This window comes from Carassius carassius, chromosome 30 (assembly GCF_963082965.1).
Source record: "Carassius carassius chromosome 30, fCarCar2.1, whole genome shotgun sequence".
Taxonomy (NCBI): Eukaryota; Metazoa; Chordata; class Actinopteri; order Cypriniformes; family Cyprinidae; genus Carassius; species Carassius carassius.
Window position 1 is genome coordinate 11898232 of NC_081784.1, and position 23984 is coordinate 11922215.

The following is a 23984-nucleotide window of genomic DNA, read 5'->3' on the forward strand; positions in this document are numbered from 1 at the left end:
GAAGTGTCTTCTCTAGATAGGATTTAAGATAGGATTTAAAGCCCAATGTAACCAAAGCTCTATTGTTATTGCCCCGAACCTCTTCCCCAGTTATACGGTTGAGGCCTATGAATTTGAGACCCCACCACCCCGATAATAAGTCTTAATGGAAACAAAATGACTCCTCTGTTTCATTCTGTTGTTATGTTAAAAACAGCTAACCCAAAATGACCACTCTCTGCATATCAGGCTGGGTTGTTTGCCTTGCTATTGGTGGGCTGCAAGTTGGAGTTCCTTCTGTTCCCCATATGGCAGCATTGTCTTGGTAATGTGCTACAATGCCCCCCCTTGGAGCGTGCTGCAGGCCCTGCTGCTAGAGGATAAACTATTGGTTTCACTTTTTCTCTCGGAGCCCCTGGAGGCAAGCCTATGGCCTGGGGGAGATGCTACTCTCTGAGCTGGGGGTCTTTCAGCGTGTGGCGCCCTGCCACCCCCACTGCCACAGCCTGAGAGGGCCCTTAGCCAAACAGAAAAAAAGCAGAGGCAGCCTGAAAGGAAGGATGCATAGCTCTTGGGGGTTCTGAAAGGGAAAGCCAACCTCATTGTGCCCTGTATGGCGGGAATACATCATACAGCCTTTTGGCTGTTCATGTCTTTCTTTGCATTTTGTAATCATGCCAATCATAATTTTTTCCAAAAGTACTTTCAGTGATTTTGAGTCTGAGTACTTGTGCTTCATAATTTTTAATTTGCTTGTTTGTACATGTACATTTTTCAGTTGGCCTTTTTTCCCCAATTTCCAGAGGTTTTATTAAAAATGCAAGTTTAATCCTAAAAAAGTGAAAACTTAGAAAATCAGTGTGTCACCCTTGAGGCAGCATCTCAATCAAGAGTGTGCATTAGCCTAAATGACTAATGGGACTCACTAAAATAATTAGAAAATAATTTAAAGAAGACCATTATATTATGTAGATGCACAATCATAAAAAAAATGTGCTGCATTTGCAAATATTCATATGATTTCATCGTGGCTGTTTAAAAAATTAACCACGTTGTCCTGCCTGAGAGATAATATGATTTATAATCTATCATTAGCAGTTGATGCTCTCTCCTTTTTTTCTGTTTGTTGAAGTTGTCTTGTAGTGTCCGCCAATTTGATCTGTTTGCTTGGCTGCCGAATAGTTCATTGTTAATGGAAAAATTAATTGCTAGAGGACATCAAGAGTGTCAGCTCATAAGATGTAGGAGTCAGTTTGATAATGTAAACTAAGTAGTGGGATGATGCAGTAACCCAACCTTTCATGTTCTTTCCCACATCAAAATTATTAGAAGTAATTAAAAACATTTAAGCCTAATGTGTTATGATGTTATTTAAGATGCAAACCTGATAAAATAGAAGGTCAAAAGCTACTGTCATGCATTTACATATTAAGCTGGGATATCATTTTGAGACTAACTTATTCTGACAGTGAAGTTATTTTAGTACGCAAATCGAATTATTGTTCAACATTGCTGCATTACTTTGTGCCATGCAAGACATTTTTTCATTTAATCTGTAAATTATTCTGACACACTGATTCTATCATTTATTTGTATATTATACATAGTGTTTGGAAATTATACTAGTTGTTTAAAATTTTGCATGTGTCCAGTTTCAGATAAATTCAGCATTTGCCTTTGCAAGACTGCATAAAAAAGTTTATTGATTTATTCATTTAACAAATGGAGCTTTTTCCATTAGATGGAAAATTTCCATCATTGTAAATTTCAGCTTGTTAAATTTATTTGGCAAAATCTTGCAAACTTATTGCCTTAAAGTCTAGTTTAGTTTACTCAATATATTTACTTAATATACTGAGCAACCTTAAATAGATTTCTTAACGAGATTTAAAAGCTTGTAAATTTTGTTCAAGGAACATTAACATATTAAAATGTACAGTGGCATGAATAGTCATAACATGTAGGTTCATTTCGATAGGTAAAATGAAAAAAAAAAAAGTTACCAAAAATGTGCAAACATTTAATTGGCCTTGAGGTCACATATGTGCCACTGAAGTTTTATTTTTGTCGCTTTCATACTCCGAACACAAACCTTTGATTCAATGCTCACAAGACATACCTTTTTTCACCTTTGTGTGTGTGTGTGTGTGTGTGTGTGTGTGTGCTGTCCTTCCACCCTCCGGGATTGTTTCTGTACACACATTTGTGAATCTGAATTGATGAAAAAGTAACAAAGCCTCTCCGTTGTGGCAGGATGAAAGGCCTGTGAGAACACTAGGGTTATCAGATCAATAAATATGATGCTTCATACTACAACTCTTTGTCACTGACAAAGAGCAAACAGCTGGTAGATGAAATGCTACATTGCAGCACAGGACAACAGACATTTTCAGCTTGGCTGACCAGACACTAGGCTTTGAGCTGGCTCTGGGAAGGCTGTTTGTTTGACCCAAAGGAGTGGAATTGACAGAGAAAGCCTGCAGCACTCTTCTCTTCTATGACTAAGACGGCAAATTATTTTCCAGTTCCCTGTGTGAGGGGCTGTGTTTTTCTAGCTCTCTCATGACCACTTCGCACCTGCTGTGTCTACATGGTTTACTTCAACAAAGGGAGCACTTGTTGACTGAATTCTGCTTACACCTTCTTTTAACATTTATATGTCAAACACTGATACAACAAGCTCTTCATTAAATGTGTGACACTGAACATCTTATTTTAGGGCTTTCCTCATGAGATGTGTAATTGCTCACAAAATTTGTATCGATTAATTTTTAAATGATCAGTATGAACAGTCTTTCCCAGGTACCTCAAATGTGCCAGTGTCTGTTGGCATAAACACAGGAATCCGCTGGCATTGATTTATGATACAGGGCACTCACAAATTGACTTATATGCAAGAGATGTAAATAGGAAAGGCTGGTTGATGGAGATGCTCATTTCCTTCTATAAATGTTTTAAATTAACTCAACCCTTGTGGCAGAACAGCACAAGTTTTTCTTTTTCCCCCACTCTCCTTTTTTATTTGCAAGATTATCCTCATTATCAGGCAATTTGTTTCATAAACTGAAACATTTCCCTTTGATAGAGTTAGGACGAGGGAGTTTGATTAAGAGGATTCATTTCTGAAAGCAAACCTATGAAATTAGCCAAGGAACGAGGCATGTTAACAATGATGCAGAGCAAAGATGTTTACAATCAGAGCTTTTTGACAGCACATAGATCACAGTAAAGGTGGAAATAAAGCAAGAGACCGAAGAATCACAGTTCCACAAAACGATACAATAGTATTCATTTATCAAGTTTGTGGAGCTTTTCCATTAGACCATAGTCAATTACCAGTATGAATAGGAGAGATACATGTGACTCAAGATTCAGGACTCTTATTGGCTTTTTGTATTGTAGTGCGTATAAAAAATTATAAAAAAAAATATTTAGCCACCCAAATTATCACACAAAAGAAAATTCTTCAGCACTGTATTTTTTTCTACAGAAATTAAAATGTACTTTAGAAATTCACTGTTTGTTAACCTTTTCTTAAGTAGTTTTATTGAAGGATGTACTTATTACTGAGAAAATGTCTTTCAAATTATTTTTACAGTATTTTGTGACATTTTTATTTCCATATCACTGTTGCATCTATATTCCCCTTTTCAGCTTGCTATAGGGGGCTTTTAATCTCACATTAGTTTCCTTTTATATTTCTTAATTGTTTTATTGTATTAGACAAAGTGTTTCTCCATTAATAGGAAATCAAAATAAAAACATATTTCTAATATGTTTTAAAAAGTACCTCTTAATTCCTTATTATATTAACATGATTTGTATGATGTAAATATAAAAACTATGTGTGTGTGTGTGTGTGTGAAATGTATTTATTTTATTTCTTTTTAGACTATCACACACTGTTGGACAATATATATTTTTAGCTGCTTTCTAATCTTAAATGGAACAATTTAATTTTAGACTCAGCCTGTCTCTTTCCGACTACACATATCCTTAACTGTATGCTTTTTAAATTATTCATTTTTGCCAAAAGACCTTTGCGATATAAAAGTTATTTGCCAGCTCAGAATCTTAGGCTCCTGCTTCCTAATGGCATGGTATTAAATCCTACTAACTTAACTGAGTAAAATATACAGTATGATGTCATACCTTACACAGACAGAGAGATTTGACTGCTGTTGGCTTTGCTTTAAAGCAGGTACCTCCTGCTCACTGTTTTTGAGAGGACCCCTGCTGGAGGCTCAACATTTTCTCTGTGCCACCGGGATCTGTTACATTTGGACTTCTAGTGTTTTACTTCATGCTTGATATTTAAATGCTTTATTATTCTAAAAGGGAAGTCAGTTAAAATCTCTTGATATTTTGGGCAGGAGTGCGAATGTTTTTACAGAAGCACTTTTTTTTTTTTTTTTTTTTTTTTTTCTTTACATCATCTTGTATTTCATCACAGGTTTTAATATACAGACGACCCAACATTTGCTACTGTTTTGGACTGATGTTTATCTGAATAATTACAGACTTGCTGTCACATTGTTGATGAGGTGAGCAGTAAAACTGTGAATTATTGAAATAATACCTTAAAATACTTTACATCATTTCATTTGTAGGTCACCGTCAGAGCTCGGGCAACCAGTCCAATTGCAATTGCAACTTTGTAACAGCTGAAACATAACAACCAAAGAAAACATAGAATCATCATTACATGCAATTTTATGGTGACAAAAAGTCTTTTGTTAAAGGCTTCCTCAAATCTTTTCCCACATTAGTTTTATCTATTGCTTAAGCTTAAAATTGTATTCTGTCAGCATGGTCAGCTGTAGAGATGTGGAGTTCAAACCATGCACAGAGCTTCCCTTTGTTAAGGCTCCGGGGTCTTGTTTCACTAGCAGATTGCAAAACCAACTCAACACATTTTTAAACACTGATGGATTTATAGTCAACTTTATTATCAAAATGGTTCAAATATAATGAAATGGTGGTTCGTCTCATCTTGTTCAATTAAAACATACTGTGCAAACGTGGTTTGTTTGCTCAGAGGAAGCCTGCATGTTTTGTGTGTATTTCACAGTCATCCTCTTACGATGTTAAATGAATCGGGGGAATATGAATGAAGAAAACCTTAGTCCTCTGGGAGGGAGTTTGTCTTGCTGTACTTAAGAAGCAGCACTTGTAAATTATAAGCTCCTAATTTTTGGTAATTAAATACCACTTGAATATTTAACACCACTGTTTGGGTCTAAAGCAAAATGCGTACCATGTCGTTCGGACTATCAAGTGACTATTGTCTCCTAAATTGGGATAAAAACCAACCCCTTGCTCCTCTCCATAATTTATTTGCATAATTAGCTCTTAATTTTAATTCACTATGCAAATATGTGCCTCTTTTAAATTGCATTTAAATGTGAACTGAGCTCACTGTCAAAGCTAATGTGAATGTATTGTTAAATCGTGATGAGGAATGATCAAAAAAAGAAAGAAATGGGGAGCAGAGAGCAGAATGTGCTTGTAGACCAAACGTATTGGCAATCTAGTCAGTTAAGGTAGGCTCTGTCTATTTTAGTTGAATTTTTAGTAAGTGAAACTTTTTATTTTCACTCTCCAGTGTACTTTTAATTTTGCTTTAATATGCAGGCACAATATTATTTTACTTCTTGAAAGTGTTTTTCTTGCCCTCTGATGATTTGTGTTGATACTCTGACGACTTTGTCTGTATCTATTTCTGTGTGGATGATCTTTTTTTCAGTTTAGGGAGTATTTGCTCTTGTTTTTCTTAGAGATGGGAGGCATGCTTTGAGGACACTTATTACCTTCTATTATTCAAAGACATCAAGTGGTCAAGAAAACGGGGCTGACTCTCAGTGGCAAAGCCCATAGTCCAGCCCAATGGTGGCCTTTGTAGAGAAGAGAATACAAACCTTTGGCTGGGACAAAGTGAAGGGAAATTGACCTGCTTGATCCCTTTTGGGGGAACGGTCTCTTTCATCTTCTCTTGAGGTCCGTGATCTTGAAATAGCACTTAAACAAATGAAATGATGTCCCTGCTTTTATAGGATTTCTCCTTAAATGTGAGCTTTATTTAAAAAGAAGACTTATTTTTCATCAACTCATAGAATTTGAATCACATGGAGTTTTTTTTTTAAATCTAAAAGGCATTTGTTGAATAAGTCTAATAGTTTTCACAGAGAAAAAAAACAGTAGTGAGTGAGCAGGAGCAGAATAGAAATATGAGACTGACAGGCCTTCAGGTCGAGGAAGTAGCCAAAAGGGACAAATTAGCTTTAAACAATAGGGGACCTCTTCCACTGGGGGATAATTAAATGTTTTCTTCATCAAAGCCAAGACAGTTTGCAAGCTGCTCATTTTGTAATCCTATCATGTTTGCCCCTGAGATATGCATTTTGAATTTTCTTCCCCCTCTTTCTTTAGGTTACTCACTATCTCCATTGATGGCAATTCCATTTAATAACACTGTTGGGGGCGTTAATTATGCTGAGGGCTCAGGCCAGCCTGTTTCAGGCTGCTGCTAATGCAGGCCCTATGTTGTGTCTGTGGGGCTCCAGCCCACCAGATCACAGCACACAAAGACCTTTGTCATTTTCAGGTGAACAGCAGGGTTTGCTAGAGACTCTTAATTGGGATGGTTTTAAACAGATCTTTTATTTTTTACTGAATTATTATTCTGTAAAATAAATAAATAAATAAATAAATAAATAAATAAATAAATCATAGCCATATACTGGAAAAAATAATAAATTAGAGAAATGCACTTGTGTTTTTTATTTTATATGTATATATATATATATATATATATATATATATATAGATAGATAGATAGATAGATAGATAGATAGATAGATAGATAGATAGATAGATAGATACATTTTATGGTATTTACCCTTTAAATGAATTAAAAGCAAATAGATGTCCAAAACGTTCTATTTCCGTCTCAGACCCAAACCTGTGGAGGAAAACTCTTTGTTATTGTTCCTCATCCCATTGCTTCAACCAGGTCCCATTTGCAGCGTGTGACAGGGACATTTTGTGCCCACTCTTTCTCTTTGGCCACTGAGCTGTGGATTACATGGTTTGTTGTAGACCGAGGATCAGAAGGAGGAAGCTGAATAATGTTACCCGTCTCTTTGAGGGAGGCCCACGGTCGGCCGGCTTCAGAATAGCTTTAACAGGATATCTCAGAGGAAACGATGGCTTTTGTCCAATGCTTTCCAAAAAAGGTTAAGTTAAAAAGAGCTGGGGGTCGCCTTTTAAACAGTCGCTGGAATACAGCTTAAACCCGTGCCCACAGCGTTGCCTATCTAACCTTGTGACACCATCAAACGGCATGCTGGGACGTTCCAGCCTTGAATATGTGCCAGTGCAGCATGCCGCCTGGTCCCTGTGGGCATGGCTGAACATTAATACCATCCTCGAAGCGGAAATTTTTAATGTAACAGAGGGAACAAAATGCATACGGTTCAAATTGATGAATACATTGTATTAGGCTCTTGGCACATATTCCTGGCTTTGTAGCTAATTGATTGGATCCCTCTATCTTTCGTTTGAGGGTCATTGCAGTGTTCGCTTTGGTGGCACAGACTGTGGGGTGAGGATCCTTGAAGAGGAGGAAAGGATTAGCAAAGATTATCAGTCACAGTGAATAAGAATAAGTGGAAAAGTATAAAGCTGAATAAATAAGCTTTCCAGTGATGTATGGTTTATTAGGATCTGACAATATTTGGCCGAGATACCACTATTTGTAAATCTGGATTCTGAGGGTGCAAAAAAATCTAAATACTGAGAAAATCGCCTTTGAAGTTTTCCAAAGGAATTCTTAGCAATGCATATTACTAATCAAAAATTACGTTTTGATATATTTACGGTAGGAAATGTACAAAATATCCTAATGATTTTTGGCATAAAAGAAAAATCGATAATTTTGACCCATACAATTTTTTGTGGCTATTGCTAAATATATACCCCAGCGACTTAAGTATGGTTTTATGGTCCAGGATCACATATGAATAGTCAAACGTTTCCCAACTACCCTGTAGTCCAGCGCACAACCAACACAACGTGATGTGAGATCAGGCTGACCAACAATACCATTCACAACCCTGAAATCTATTATTTTTTCTTTGCCTCCGCAAAGACAATATGTTTTGAGGAATAAAGCCATGCTGAAACAATTGCAGTGCCTTGCCTCAGGGTCTGACACAGACTCCGGGGACAGCGTTGAGCTCAGGGGCCTGTTTGCTCAACACAATCCGTCCTCTTTTCCCAGAAGGCCTGTCACTGCTCAGATCATTTAAATAGCCATTTTTCTAACGGGAACTGAAGCCTGTCTTCTAAAATGTAAAAGAGCTAGCCTGTTTTCTTTCTGAAAAGTAGAATTTATTTTATTTTTTTATCCTTGCAATGTCAAATTTACTCAGTATGGTGTTATTTTTGGAATTGTTTTTTTTTTTTTCAATAAAATCATTCCATTCTTTCCATGTATTTCTTATATTGCCTCAGCAATGTTATTTACATATTTGTTGGCCATAGGTTCAGAATAATTATTGTTTTTGTATCAGTATCCCAAGTCTATCTAATTTATTTAGTTTTATTTCTACCATACAAAAGTCTCTTATGCTCACCAAGGCTGCATTTTATTTGATCATAAATACAGAAAAACAGAAATATTGTTAAATATTACTATAATTTAAAATAACTTTTTTTCAATTTTTTGTATATTTTAAAATGTAATTTATTTATTTGATGGCAAAAGTGAATTTTTAGCGATTTCAGTGTAACATTATTATTCAGAAATGATTCTAATATGACCATTTGATGCTCAAGAAAATGTTCTTCTTATTATCAATGTTGAAAAGAATTCTGCTGCTTAATATGTATATATTTTTTTGTGAAAAATGTACCAAATTATTTCCAGGATTATTTGCATATAAATATAGAATTTTTGAAAGAACAGCAGTGTGTTTTTGTAATATTGATTAAATTGTGTTACAATATTACAAAAATAGTAGTTGCTGTCACTTTAAGGCAAGTTAATGTATCCTTGCTGAATAAAAATAGTAATAAAAGAAAAAAGAATTTGAACAGTAGTGTTTGTCAATAATAACATTTCATTCCTTGAAACTCTAGAATTCTCAAAATTTGTATTGTATTACATTTGTGTAGTACAATATATTTTAAATTATTATAATTTTCTAGCATAAAAAAAAAATGATTGGCCTTGATTGGCTTCATTCATACACAACCAGTGAAAACATATACACACCTGGATGAATGTTTCTCATTATCCGAAATATCACATCAAGTAGGCAGATTTGCCAGATTTGGCTTTTTTTTTTTCTTTTCTTTTTTCACTTTTTTTCCTTTTTTTTTTGAGGGAACATATTGGATATATAGAATAGTCCAAATTGTTGTTTTTAACATATTGCCTTGGCTACTGTATTTGAAACACTCTCAAATTTCATGTCTTGAAATTCTTCATTTCCTTTGGGGTCTCCTCCCATCTCCATCTTCTGTAAAATATCCTGACAGTGACAAATGACAGGGCCTGTTTTACATTCTAATGTGCTTAATTGAAAATACCTATGTAATCTCAGTTCAGGCTGGGAGGTGAAAAGTATTCACAAACCAATAAAAAATAAAACATAAGCACATTAGAAAACCCCAGAGGTTGCTTAATAGACCTGCTACTGCTGCCCAGAGGACCCTTATGAATGTGTTTTTAGTTATATAGTAATATCTAGGAGTACATAAGCTGACAAAACTTGTGAATGTTAAAAGTGAATGTATAATGGTTCTGTCAAGCCTGATGGATTTGCAGGCCATCTGCAGTAGCTGCCTAAATTGAATACAATCATACCATGCTTTTATGTTAACAGGCAGCATCAGAGAACCCCCCCCCCCCCCCCACCCACCTTCAATTCACAGGCTGGTCAAAGCCCAGGACCTCGGATCAATAAGACATTCATCCCTCAGTAAGCAGTGAGACAAAATACACGATGGTTAAAGAGTTCAGTTCATGAATCTGGAGCGGCTCGTGAAGGCTTCTCACAGGGAGTGCTTTTCTTTTCAGTAGTTTGGCCGAATGCAATCAATGGCACAATGTGCTTCAGCTCATTGATGATAGCCCGTCATTACAGATTACTTTTGGTGAGTAATGAGACCCTGCTAGAGAAAATAATGCGATTCAATAACAAGTTAACTGTGCTCATAGAAAAAAAAGAAAAAAAGGCTGTACCTGAGCAATTACCCCCCACCCCACACCACCAAAAAGCTTTCTCCCAGACAGAGGATTATCCATCTATAAATAAAAGGGTTTGATTGGCACATTGAGTTTCCATAGTCCATAACTTAATACAGCTACACCTGTGATCTTGTATTATTATTTTAATCTAATCCAGGTCTTAATTGACTGTGTTGAAACAGAAAAAAACTGTCCTGCAATGCCAGTTAATTAGGTGTGTGTATAAATATTTTAATGGCTTCTGATACAAAGGTGACACCAGACAGATAGAATTTACAACCATCTGCATCAGAATATAAATAATGCAGAGATGTAATGTTTTTCTCAGTTTTTGGGGCAGTAAAGCCAATCAAGAACTGCATATGTTTCAGAATTTCATTTTATTTTATTTTATTTGAAAAACATACTGTAAGTTCTATAAAATGTTTACAATTTTTAATGTTTTTGAAATAAGTCTGTTATTTGATCAGAAATACAGTAGATACAGTAGTATTGCGAAATATTATAATTTTAAATAGCTGTTAACTTTTTTTTTCAAAGATTAATTTTCAGCAGCCATTACTCTTCAGTGTCACGTGATCGCAGAAATCAATGTATATTTAATAATATTATTCTTGTTTTTTTCAGGAAAACATACTGTATGATCTAGAAAATGTCAGGTCACATTTTTGTTTTGTTTATTATTAACCCATGTTAATAAAATAAATAATTTACAAGTAGCTCTTTGTAGCTCTTTGATTCAGGTGCCAGAATGCTTTGAATCCTTAAAATTAGTCAGGCTTTGTTACCATTATTAAGTCTAATTCATGCCACAACTCTGCTCAGTCACTGTACAGCCTCTTTGACACAAACATTATGATATGCATTGGTGCATTGGTTAATAAAAAGAAGCTCATTATCGCAATTATAAGAATTTTTTGGCACCCTTGTGAAAGGCCATTAACAATGTGTGTGTATGCGTTAGTGACAGAATTAGTTCTATGCACAGACACGGCAGGGAGCCGTCTCTATCTACTCTAATTCACATCAGAGTCAAATCAGCATGCTCAGAACCCATGAGTGGCATCAATGCTCTGTGTCCCATCCATGAGACAGGCCTCTGCCATTAATCACCATTATTGTTATTTTGAGATTAGATGACTAAATGCTGACATTGTGGTAGTGGCACCATAGTCCTAAGACCTTCAGTGTCTGTTTCACAGTAAGTGTTTGGATGTAATGAAGATAATAGTTGGCAAGATTAATTTTAAAGTTGCTCTTACCTTGTCACTGGTGTGTGCAGTTAACAAGGCAACTTTGATTTCTATAATATTCTTATTTAGTTTACTGCAGAAAGGATACATTTGGATGACATTTGAATGTCTGTACGATTAAGATAAACCAGTTTGGAATAGTGTCTACCTCTCAGGTTTGTGGAATATACAGTTGGGTCCAAAAGGTTTGAAAACACCTTAAACCAAACATTATGATGTAAAATAAGAAATGTTTCAGATTCTGCACTATTTCTAGGTGAATAATCAAACAAGCTAATTTGTGATGTTGACCCTGTGAACAATGAATGGTTCATAGTGTTTCTGCTTCAATTACAGCATAAGATGCCCTTTGGGTCATTCTCAAACCATGCTATGTAAGTTCCACTTACATATAAATTAATATACATTTTTAAATTAAAGTCTTTGAATCTTTATAATCTGCATTTTAACTTTTATAATCTGAAGTGGAAAAAAGGTATTCATGTTTAAAATCCAAAATAGAAGCATTTTTTCTAGTGGTCCCATACTTGTGGACCCAACTGTGTGTGTTCAACCATCCTAATATTTTGTCTACTTTTGTCCTAAAATCACACTGTTGCATATTGAAAATGATTAATCTAGGGGAATTCATCATGTGCTTTGATAGGTCCTGATTAACATGTATTTATGCAATTAATCAAACTGTTCTTGCCAAAACAATGATCACGCTGGTGCCATTGCCAAAGATTGTTCACCTGCTTCCGAATCAACCTACACATTATTCTGAAGACAGTGGAGCATTAATCGTTGCATCCCTGTTTCACTCCACCAAAACCACTGAAGCTACAAGATTAAATTGATATCCTCTGCACTAATTTTTCATCCATGACTCCAAAGTAAACACATTGTCTCATCACAATCTATCAAACAAACACCAGTGCAAACATGGTCATTGGACATGATCAACATCACTCATCAAAAAGTTAAAAACAAGAGAAAAGAGGGTTTGTACTACAATGTCAAGAGGTTTCAAAATGGTCTACAATCTCTGCAATTATTGGTGTGATTCTCTTTCCTATAAAAAAGCATGTAACCTTATGTTATTCATGGATTCAGTCATTTTCATCAGCATGGTTCAGTAGGAAAGCTGTAAAGTACTTTTTAGATAGCCATAAACACATCTGATGAAAACAAATTACAGTGGAGAAATATAACTGTTGCAAACATTACAGGCTGTGGTCGAAATGCATTGGAGGAAAATTTCGATGTTGCAAATAAATGTAAATGTAATAAATGACACTTGCCTCACATAACATCTTTGAATCACTATTTCACATACATCATTTAAATGTGTTTCTTTTCCATTAAACATGCTATTAGGAATATCAACACATTTATGGAAATGAGGTTGATAAACTAACCTGTTGATACACACTTAACCTTTTATGAGGAATAAACTCTCACAAATAAAGTAGCCATAATCTTTTGACAACATGACATTTGTTGGCGGGCTTCTGTACTATTTTTGTTAATGAATTTTTAATACCCTTAATGACAGCAGAGGAACGATGTAATTAAAGGAGCAAGTTGAGAAAAACGCTGACTTGAACTCCTTATGAGGACCATTTTAATGTTAGTTTAATTAGAACTAACACATTATCTTAATGAACAGATTGCCTTCAAGGAGCTTCTTTCCCTTAGCAAGCTCAAACTGGCCTGCATGTGTCTTTTTTCATATTGAAAGGGATAGTTCACCACAAAATGTAAATTCTGTGTTGATTTACTCCAAACCTCTTTGACTTTCTTTCTGAAGCATTCTGAAGTATGTTTCACTCAATACAGGGAAAGTCAATGATACAAAGCAACAACATCGGACTTTCATTGACTTTCATTGACTTTCACTGACTTTCATTTTCATCTTTATGAATTAGAAAGTATACAGGCATCTAAAATAAAACTCTGTGCTATATGTTTCTCATAGGAATCGAAAATTCTACCAAAATTAGAGCTTGACTGGCGATGTATGTGTGGCATGAAATGGATAAATTGAAAGGGTCCAAGGCCCCAGCAAATGGACTGTCCTGCAACATGACACAGTTGACATTAGTGAGACTACTGTCTTTGTCAAGAATGTCTGTGCACTGTCTGGGTTGGGCTGTTGGTGGTAGGGTGGGGGGCTGTTTTAATGCGATGAAGCTTTGGGCAGTTGAGTTTAATTTGGGATTTACAAGTGACATTGTGCCCCCACACCCTTCCTCTTACTCTCTGGGGTTTATGGCGTGAGACAGAGGGTCTTCTCCTCATGAATAGACAGCCTGCAACCGGCCATGCACAAAGTATTATGGCTCTACTGCATTATGTATCCAAATACACCTCAGCCCCCAGCTCTGTCAACTCGGCTCTTGCAAACTGCAAAGGTCAAGGTTTGCCTGCAGCATTAAGGCAAATTAATATGTTTCATAGCAGGTAGTGCTTAAGCCAAATTATTAGACTAGAATTTCACTACAAGAAATTCCTTGCATACTGCAAGGACGGTCTTTATATTTGGAAGTGATGTTGGTGGCGGTTGGTCAGGGTGTTTGGGACGAAGTGAGGTATGAACCGCAAGCAACCAGATGTCGACTGCAGGGCTTATCTTCCAGAAGCTGTTTCCCTTAAGCCCTAGCATTAATACACTGATAGCCCCAGGAATAGCCAAGCATAAAATGAATGTAAAAGGATGAAGAAACAACAAGAAAGGCAAAGAAGAAAGAGCATGCGAGTGTTTAGTCCAAAAGTTCAACAGACCAGTAATACAGAACTACCAGAAGCATTACAGGATGGCTCGCATCCACGTGTGTATAATTCATTTCTAGGCTGCTAGAGATGAAGCTCTCCTAAAGAACGTTGGAAGGATCACGTTAACGCTTTGGCATGTCAGCAAAAACGGTGCACTCTTGAATAACTGTGCGGTGTTTATCATGCCATTATAAACATGAACTTACTGATTATGTCAACACATTATTCTTAGGGTTCAAAGTGCTCTCATTTAAATCTTCAGCTGAAAAAGAGTAAAAATGATACATAATGTCCTAAATTTAGAATACACTGGTATTATTGAGTAGTTATTTTTCACTGTTTGACTTGTCTGATTGTCTGTCCTACCAAAAAAATGCTTATAACATGGGAAGATTTTCTCTTCATTATTTGATCAAAAGCAAAATGAAGAGGAGATATTAAGAGACGATATTAACATTGTGTCTGGGCAGTAATTTAGCCTCTGGATCTTTTGCTCTAGTGAAGTGTAAAACAATTTGTAAAGGACAGTTAAGTCGTTGCCACAGCTCCTCCTCCTCTGTGCACAGGACTATGCAGGAGTAGCCACATTAAAATATATGAATGACCATAATTACATAAACTATACTACATAAATAATATACAGTTGGGTGTGATCTTAAATCAGTCAATCAATCAATCGATCACTGAATCTATCAGTTATCAATTAAGAAACAACATTGGTTGGTATTAAAATGCTTTTTTCATACCTTGTCACAGCAATACTTTTATTTCCTCATTTTATTGATTTAAAAAATGCCCAGAGGCACTAAAACATACAGGCAATGATTAATGTCCCTCTCAGAAAAAGAAATTATATGGAATAAATTAAACTACTGCAGCAGCAAATTGAAAAATAAGGATGTAAATGAGCTTTGAATACTTAATATATTATAAAGAAAAATAGTCAATGAGGCCCAAAATTGATGAGGGATCGCCAAAGAAACATAATATTAACACTAATGGCCAAGGCTAGGTTTCAGCACTGTCAAAATCTAACTGTCACATGTGATTTGTTACCCAGAAAATGAGTAATAGGGGACAATATAGACCAATTGAAAGAGCTAACCTTGTTCACAAAGCGAAAGACAAGAGCAGTAGCCCACTGAATGTCAGCTGTGAAATATGGCTTAGAACAGTTTTTACATTTTGAGCATTTTAGTGAGAAATATTGTTGAGCCAATCAACTTTTGTGTGTCCATTCAGGCTTTAAAAAAAAGAACACTTTTTAACATAGAGAATTCAGCTGCACATTTAAGTACATAAGAGTTTTTTGTTTAGTTTCAGAATTCTGATGTGAGAATTCAGCCAAAACAATCAAGCACTGTATCTTTTTTTTTCCCCCAAAAAATTAGAACCTAAAAATTAGACAATATTGTGACAATATTGTGAAGTCTTGGTCAGTAGGGCAGAGAAGAGATGAGAGGAGGTGCTGTATATTAAACATCGCTCTTTCAATCGGAACCTTTAATTAGAGCAGCTCAGTATCAGTTACAACAGTCCTGCACAGCTGCCGGGACATTCGAGGCTTGGTTACTCTACCAGACTTAATCTGGAGCGGGGGAGGCGAGGATGCAGATTGAGAGACGGCTCAGGATATTAGCTGCTTGTCGGCTGTCCTCCAATTACAGAGGCACCCAGGGGCACATGACCCAACATCCAAGACTCTGAAAATTATCTCTTGTGTTATTGTTATTTGCAATTTCACACCCCCAGTCCTCACACTCCCTCCACCGCAGCCACTAACACGTTGCCGACATCCGTTCCTGGCTCTCTCTCTTAAGGATATACTGAAGCGTGTGTTATGCACACCTAAAGACGCTATAAAAATTGCTGAGGTATAAAATCGAAAATGCTTAAACTGACGGTGCAGAAATACCTGGCTGCTCGGCCTGTTTGGTGTGAGGGAATCGCTGGCAAGGCCAGGAGCACTGTAAATCAGACCAAGTTCCGGCCTGTTTGTTTACATTTCACAGTCTTTATTGTGGTCCCAGTAAGCTGGAAGGCCTTCTCGGCTCAGGCTACTGTATGGCTCATAAAATGAAAGAATATCATGATTGTGCGGGTTTCTCTCTCAAGCTTCTTTGCTTGTGGGGTCTATTATGGTCTGTAGGGTGCAGTGTTGAAAATAGTGTTCATGGTTTGATGAAAAAGTGTTCGTGCATTATGCTTGACGTTCACAGTGCAGTGTTCCCAGAAGTTGACATTTTAGAACATCATAAAGTGTAATTTTGCTGAATTAACAGCTTACAGCATTATTATTATTATTATTATTTTAGTTTATGGAAATGTCATTGTTTAAACAAAATGTTTCGTGCTCATGTAATTTTGGAAAATTCATAATTGAGGTAATGTTGTCAAAGAAGTCTGTTTAATTTTCATAAGTTCAAAACTATTCTTTATTTTTGTAGTTAATTTAGGGTAAGGAATTGTATTGTTTATTTATTTATTTATTTTGTGCCTCTGAATGATGGCATTTTAGGAGTGAGTGAAGTGAAATTCAGCCAAGTATGGTGACCCATACTCAGAATTTGTGCTCTGCATTTAACCCATCCGAAATGCACACACACAGAGCAGTGAACACACACACACACACACTGTGAGCACACACCCGGAGCAGTGGGCAGCCATTTATGCTGCGGCGCCCGGGGAGCAGTTGGGGGTTCGATGCCTTGCTCAAGGGCACCTAAGTCGTGGTATTGAAGGTGGAGAGAGAACTGTACATGCACTCCCCCCACCCACAATTCCTGCCGGCCCGGGACTCGAACCCACAACCTTTCGATTGGGAGTCCGACTCTCTAACCATTAGGCCACGACTTCCCAAAGTTAGTATACATTAGTATTAATAGTAGTTGTAGTAGTAGTAATGTTATAAATAAATAATAAATAAATGACTGAATAAATATTTACCTAAATAAATGTTGTTGTAAAATGTTTAATATAAAAAAAAAATTTTTTTTTTGCTATGCTTTTGAGAAATATACATTTTCTAGTTTATTATTATGATTGTTGTTGTTTTGATTATGTTATTGATGATGTTGAGGTCTGAGTATGTATCTTAATTTTTTGGTTTTGTCCAGTGTCAGTTTATTTATAGTTAAAATCACATTCATGTAGATTGCAGATACACTTTTTTCTTTTTTTTAAGCTGTGATTAACAACTGTTCTCTGGCAGAGTTATGGTTTTCTCTGTGTGACACTGGAGTTACTTCTTTTCCAGCATGGTTACAAATGGGGTCAGAAGCACTTAGACAGTGTAGTTAGATGTCAAGCTTCATTTATAATGTATATGTTTACAGGTCATTTTACATGAGAATAACTAATGAGTGGGGCTCATAACTCATATCTAAGTATGTCTACAGAAAGAATCCTGCTGTATATCAGGCGTGCATGTGTCCTTAAAGTGGACAGCAGGGCAATCTGATATATGTTATCACCTCTTCCTCTCCCAGTCCAGTGTGCATCAGTAGCAGGTCTACAGGGAGCTGAACCAGACAGGTCAGGCTTGCAATGTGGCTTCCTCTCTGTTATCAGAGCTTATAAGGACACACATACACTGATGTCTCCCTCAGTCCCAGCAGCCTGCATCACTGGGAATAGTCTCTCTCTCAAGCGCATGGCTGATTACAGTGAGTCCAGGCCCACCGATCTCACAGTGTTGGAACAAATATATACCAAGCTACAGGCTTGACCATTCCACTGAATGGCTACACTTTTCTTCATCGTGCCTTGTCCTACCTGATAAGACAAGATTTTCACCTTTTATGGTTTCGCTGAGGCCATCGTGTTCCTTTCCTTTCCTTTCCTTTCCTTTCCTTTCCTTTCCTTTCCTTTCCTTTCCTTTCCTTTCCTTTCCTTTCCTTTACTGTACTGTAATGTACAGTACTGGGGCAGTCCTGGCTTGGAGCCTTAGTTGAGATAAAACATGGCAAAAGGGAAAGAAACCGACAGTTGTTAACAAACTATTTCTTTAATAAGTGTAAGTACAGCATTGTACAGCATTAAAATGTAAATACATCAAATAAAAAAATATTATTATTATATTTTATTATATTTTACAAATGTTTTAATTCTGAATAATTTTTTTTAAAGAAGTCTCTTAATTTCACCAATGCTGCATTTATTTGATCAAAAATACAGTAAAATAAAAAACAAAGAAACCTGATATTATAAAAGTGACATTTTGTGTTATTATCAGTACTGAAAACAGTTGTGCTGCTTAATATGTTTGTGGAAACTGTGATACATTGTCTTCAGGATTCTTTGATGAATAAAAAGATTTGTTTTATTTATTGTAAATATATTTTTGTAAATATATTTACTGTTGCTTAAAGGTAATTTAATGCATGCTTGCTGAATAAAAAAAATAATTAAAAAAAAAAACAAAACAAAAAAAAAACTTTCTGACCACAAAATATTGATAAGTAATAAACAAAATGATTCACAAACTGAATCTGAAAAAACAAACAAAAAAAAAAACTCACGACCATTACATTTTCAATAAATCAATCAAAGAATTACTAGAAAAAAAAAGTTTCTATAATCCAGATCAAAATTATTATTATTATTATTATTTTTTTTTGCCTCCTTTTGTGTTGTGCACAGGAAACGTTTCAAGCAATATGAGGGTAGATGATGATAAAGCACATGTGCCCTCAGTTTATATTTGAATTATCCTTATGAGTTTAGGTTTTCTTGCACAGGCCATTTCTAAGACCAACACGGAATACTGCACAGAACCGAGCAAGAAACCACTGAACTACAGTAAATAAGCACATTTTCCTTAGGGTAAAATGAGCTTTAATGAAAATCACTAAATGTTGGTAGAATTACAGCAGAAACAGTATTAAATGTACACAATAGCCAACTGTGTATTAGGATGATTCATCCTGCATGAGAATGAGAAGGACAGAGTGAAAGAGAGCAAGGGGAGGGAGGGGTGGGGAGGAAAGTAGTGGGACAGGTAAACAATTTCCTTGTCATTTTCTGTTGTTGTCTTCACTGTACCACTTGGCATTTTAATGGAAGCGAATCTGATGTAACATACAGTGGTATGGTGACCGCGGCATCATACCAGCCAAGAAAACTTAACTCCACAGACCTATGCATTAAACATATTGTAGAATAGAGTGTAACATTTATCACTGTCAATGGCAGAGAGTTTGTATAAATTTAAATGCAGTCAAGCGTGTTGGTCCCCCCCTCCCCACTGTATATGTGCACAAAAGCCCATTTGCCTGTCTTTTCCATTGTTCTACAGCCCTGTGCCAAAAATACCACTTGAGTATTAGGAATGTGCAAGACCATTTCACACCATGATATGCAACCAGCTTTGTATGTATTAAGTTAGTGTCATATATTTTTCATGACATTATACAACGTATATTCGTGTATGTCACAGTGAATGGATTACGCTAATTTTGGGATCATTAAGAATTGTGCTAAATGCTTTGCATGTTGAGTTCAGTTTTAAATGTACCTGTTATATTTAAATATAACAAAGGGTACATATATTTATGTGTACTTTGTATGTAGAATTTGAATTGTTTTGCACCTCCTTCGCACTATTTTTTAATCTTGCAGGGAGCAACATTTAAAGCTTCAACTCAAAGATGCAAAAGTAGAGAGCAGAACTTCTGAATTAGAATGTGAGAGTAATTTAAAGCAAGCACTTTTGCCAGAAATAAGAGCTGATTTAGAAAAAAACAATCAGGCCTGTAAGTGTGGAAGCTGTTGGGGACCAGTGCATGGCAGCAGTGGTAGCTGACACTTTTCACATTAAAATAAATTACCTAACCTTTTCACTTGCAGTGACAAAAACAGGAGAAATGAAAGATAATGGGTTATTATTCACGGCAAGATCCTATACATAATAATGATATCATCAATAATGGCCATGATACCACAGCTCCTGCGGCTTTTAAAAAACATTTAATGGAATTACTTTTTGGAATCATCACTCCTCGTCCAGTCTCAAGTTATTCAGCTGGAAAGAAGCAGGCGAAGAGAAAGTCTATGTTAGAGAAAGACAGAGTGGGAGGGGGGGTGGGGGGTTTGAAAGAAAAATGGAGAACATTATATTCCTAGAAGCCTGTTACCAACCGCCAGTCATGAGTCAATTTGCCCAATAATGCAAGCAGAACTAGAGAAAAAGGGCCATTTTGGGACCTGCTTGACTTTTTTAGGCAGTGAGCGGCAATTAGTCTTAGCCAATACTTTAAAACAGTTGTCTTCGAAATGTAATGAAGACAATTGGCTGGCCTTCAGGGACAAATATGTTGATGTTCTGTTTTGAAACTTCAGGTAGGCACAGACTATAGGATAAGATGGCATGAGCTGAAGCTGGGCACATATTGGAGGGCAGGAGGCAAGACTGGCACAGAGACCCAGGGGGCTGGAACGCTCGGCTGCCCGTCACTCTTCACTGTTGCCCTTCTTAATGAGAATAAATCCTTTGAGTGGAACACACACAATTTGTCCTTAGGTGCTGGGAAGTATTTAGATTTTATTATTTCTTTGATATCGGTTGAAATAAGGAGGATAATATTTTGTGATGCTGATTTTGGATCATATAAAGGATGAATTTGGATGGTATGGAGCTCAATTATAAACCTGGCACTTCAAGCAAACAGAATCCTGGAAGTTAAAAGTGATTTGAACAGTCCCTACGATTACAAAAATTGTCTGACAGTAGTTACTTGAGGACATTGATCTTATTTGTTTGATGGTGTTTTTCGCATTATGTCTCATGTATGAACATAGTGATATAATGCTTTTTTCTTATTATTTATTATTTTCATTTTTAATAATTCAAGAAAAATTACAAATAAATCTGACATTCAGTGATCAAAATGCATGCATGATTGATGTATGCAAAAGCTTAGCTTTTGCTTTGTGTTTTAAAATTAAAAAATATGAAAGTTTAAATTATATGCATAATAGACATAATAACTCTGACATCCAGTGATCAAAGTGTATGCTGCATTAAAAAGAGCAGTTTTGACTCTTTAATAATAACTCCTTTTGTGATGCACATAAAAAGGTTGAGTTTCAAGCAATATGGAGCTGGGTGAATGAAATTTGTGGTTATGTTTGATGAAGCTTAAAGTTAAAGTTTTTACCCCAAAAATGGAAATTATGTCATCTGTCAAATTCTGGTAGCCATTAATTCCCATAGTACTAAAAAATACTATATAGCTACAATATAGCTACAACCGTTATGGTTACCCACATTCTTCAAAATATCTTCTTTTGTGTTCAAAAGAAAAAAGAAATTCATACAGGTTTGGAACAACATCAGGGTGAGTAAATGATAACATAATTTTCATTTCTGAAAGAACCCTCCTTTTAAGCATGTTTTCTGTTTCATCTCTCAATGCACATATATAATGCATGTATCTATTCATACTTGGGCTGTATACCAAAAAAGTAAGATTGCTAGCAGCCTTGTTTTGTTCTGAATGTGCCATGTTTGTTTGTGCATGTTTGCACACCCTTGGTTATCCTGAAATTGAATATGAAGTTAAGAGTAAGTTCCTACAATAGATAAGATGTCCTGAGCCACTCTTCTCTGAATAATCACAGTGATTAGCTTTTTTAATTAACATTAGCATTATGGCATATGTGCTGTGACTGAATACCTTCATTTCACCGAGCATGGAGAGTGGAGCAGTATACTCTGCAGAAAATTCACTAAAGTAAATTTAACTGTCTGCATCCAATATAGTCCACCGGAGATTGCTTTATGCATTTGACTTCATAATTAACAGGTTTCAAACCCATAAACTTAAATCATTGAACACAGCTGGCGACCTGTAATTAAATGCATTAAATATTTGAATGAACATCTTCCACAAAACAAGACAGCAGTGTTGTTAAACGGCAAGAACTTTAAGCTTAAACTTCAGTTGGAAGCATTTATCATTAAAGATGGTGATTTGAAATAAACGTTTGTATCTTTTCTACATTAATCCAACAAACATGAAACTGAATTTACTGAGTAAACACACCAGTCAAAAGTCTGGAATAATTAAGATTTTAAAAAATATATGTTTTTAAAGGAGTCAATTATGCTCACCAAGGGAAAAATACAGTTAAACAGTAATGTTTTGAAATATTATTACAATTTATAATAGCTGTTTTCTGTCTAAATATATTTCACATGTATTCCTGTGATGGCAAAGCTGAATTTTCGGCAGCTGCTTTTCCAGTCTTCATTGATCCTTTAGGGAAATAAAAAATAAAAAATAATAAATAATAATTATATATATATATATATATATATATATATATATATATATATATATATATATTTATACACTGTGGCATCGTGAGAGGTAGGGTATCACCAAAGTGTGGGTTGCTTCACAAATCGAGTCCAGGCAGAGATCAAGTCACTGGGTTCTTTTTAATAACCAACTTAAACTCCAAAAAGATCTTAACCAAAAAACTCTTCCAGCTTCTCTTTGTGTGCACTACCAAACAAAACCAGGCAGTCTCTCTGTTCTCAGCTCGTTAAACAGCTTTTCTCCTTTACTTGCAACACCTGTGTCCCCACAGTTGAGAAACCTGGTAACTGTAGTCCGGGAACAGGTGGCCATCTTGGTTTGTAGTCCCCATGCTGCAATCACCTAGATGGCACATACCTTGCCTCTATAACATACCCTCTCACGATGCCACACACCCCCTTTTTCTGCTCTGTGGCTCGTGGTTGCAGGGAGAAAGTGTAGAGGGCATCTCGCCATGAGAGGGCATCAGCGTTGCCATGGCAAGGTCCGGGCCTGTGAATGACAGAGAAATTAAATGCTTGCAGGCTCAGGAACCATCGAGTTACCCTCCTATTGGTCTCTTTATTCCTTTCCATCCATTGTAACGGGGCATGGTCTGTTACCAGGACAAACTTCCGCCCTAGAAGGTAGTACCGAAGGGTCTCCAATGCCCATTTGACTCCTAAACATTCTTTTTCCAATGTGGAGTAATTTTTTTCATGCTTTGCTAACTTCCTGCTTATATACAAAACTGGATGTTCCTCTCCCTCTTGCGTTTGGGATAATACTGCCCCAAGACCCACCTCTGATGCATCCGTGTGTACTATAAAAGACTTCTTAAAGTCAGGTGCCACCAGGACAGGATGAGACGTCAGGGCCCTCTTTAGTTGTGCAAATGATTCCTCTGCCTTTTCAGACCATTTCACATTCCTGGAGTGTTGTTTCGTGGTCATTTCTGTGAGGGGAGCAACCATACTAGCAAAGTTAGGGACAAACCTTCTGTAGTAATTGGCCAGGCCTAGGAAGGACTTAACTTGGGTCTTTGTGGATGGCCTAGGCCAGTCCTGAATGGCATTGATTTTGGGCTCTTGGGGTTTAACTAGGCCTCGTCCTATGGTATATCCCAGGTAGTTTGTTTCACAGAAGGCTAGTTTGCACTTTTTAGGGTTAGCAGTGAGGCCCGCCTCTCTTACTGAATCCAACATGTTCTGTACTTGCATTAAGTGGGTTTCCCAGTCCCGGCTAAACACCACCACATCATCTAAATATGCTGCAGCATACCTTTGATGAGGTCGGAGGACGCGGTCCATGAGCCTCTGAAAAGTCGCTGGTGCCCCATGCAGGCCGAAAGGTAGACAAACATAATGGTATAGCCCCTCTGGGGTAGCAAAGGCTGTCTTTTCTTTGGATTCTGGAGAAAGAGGAACCTGCCAGTAT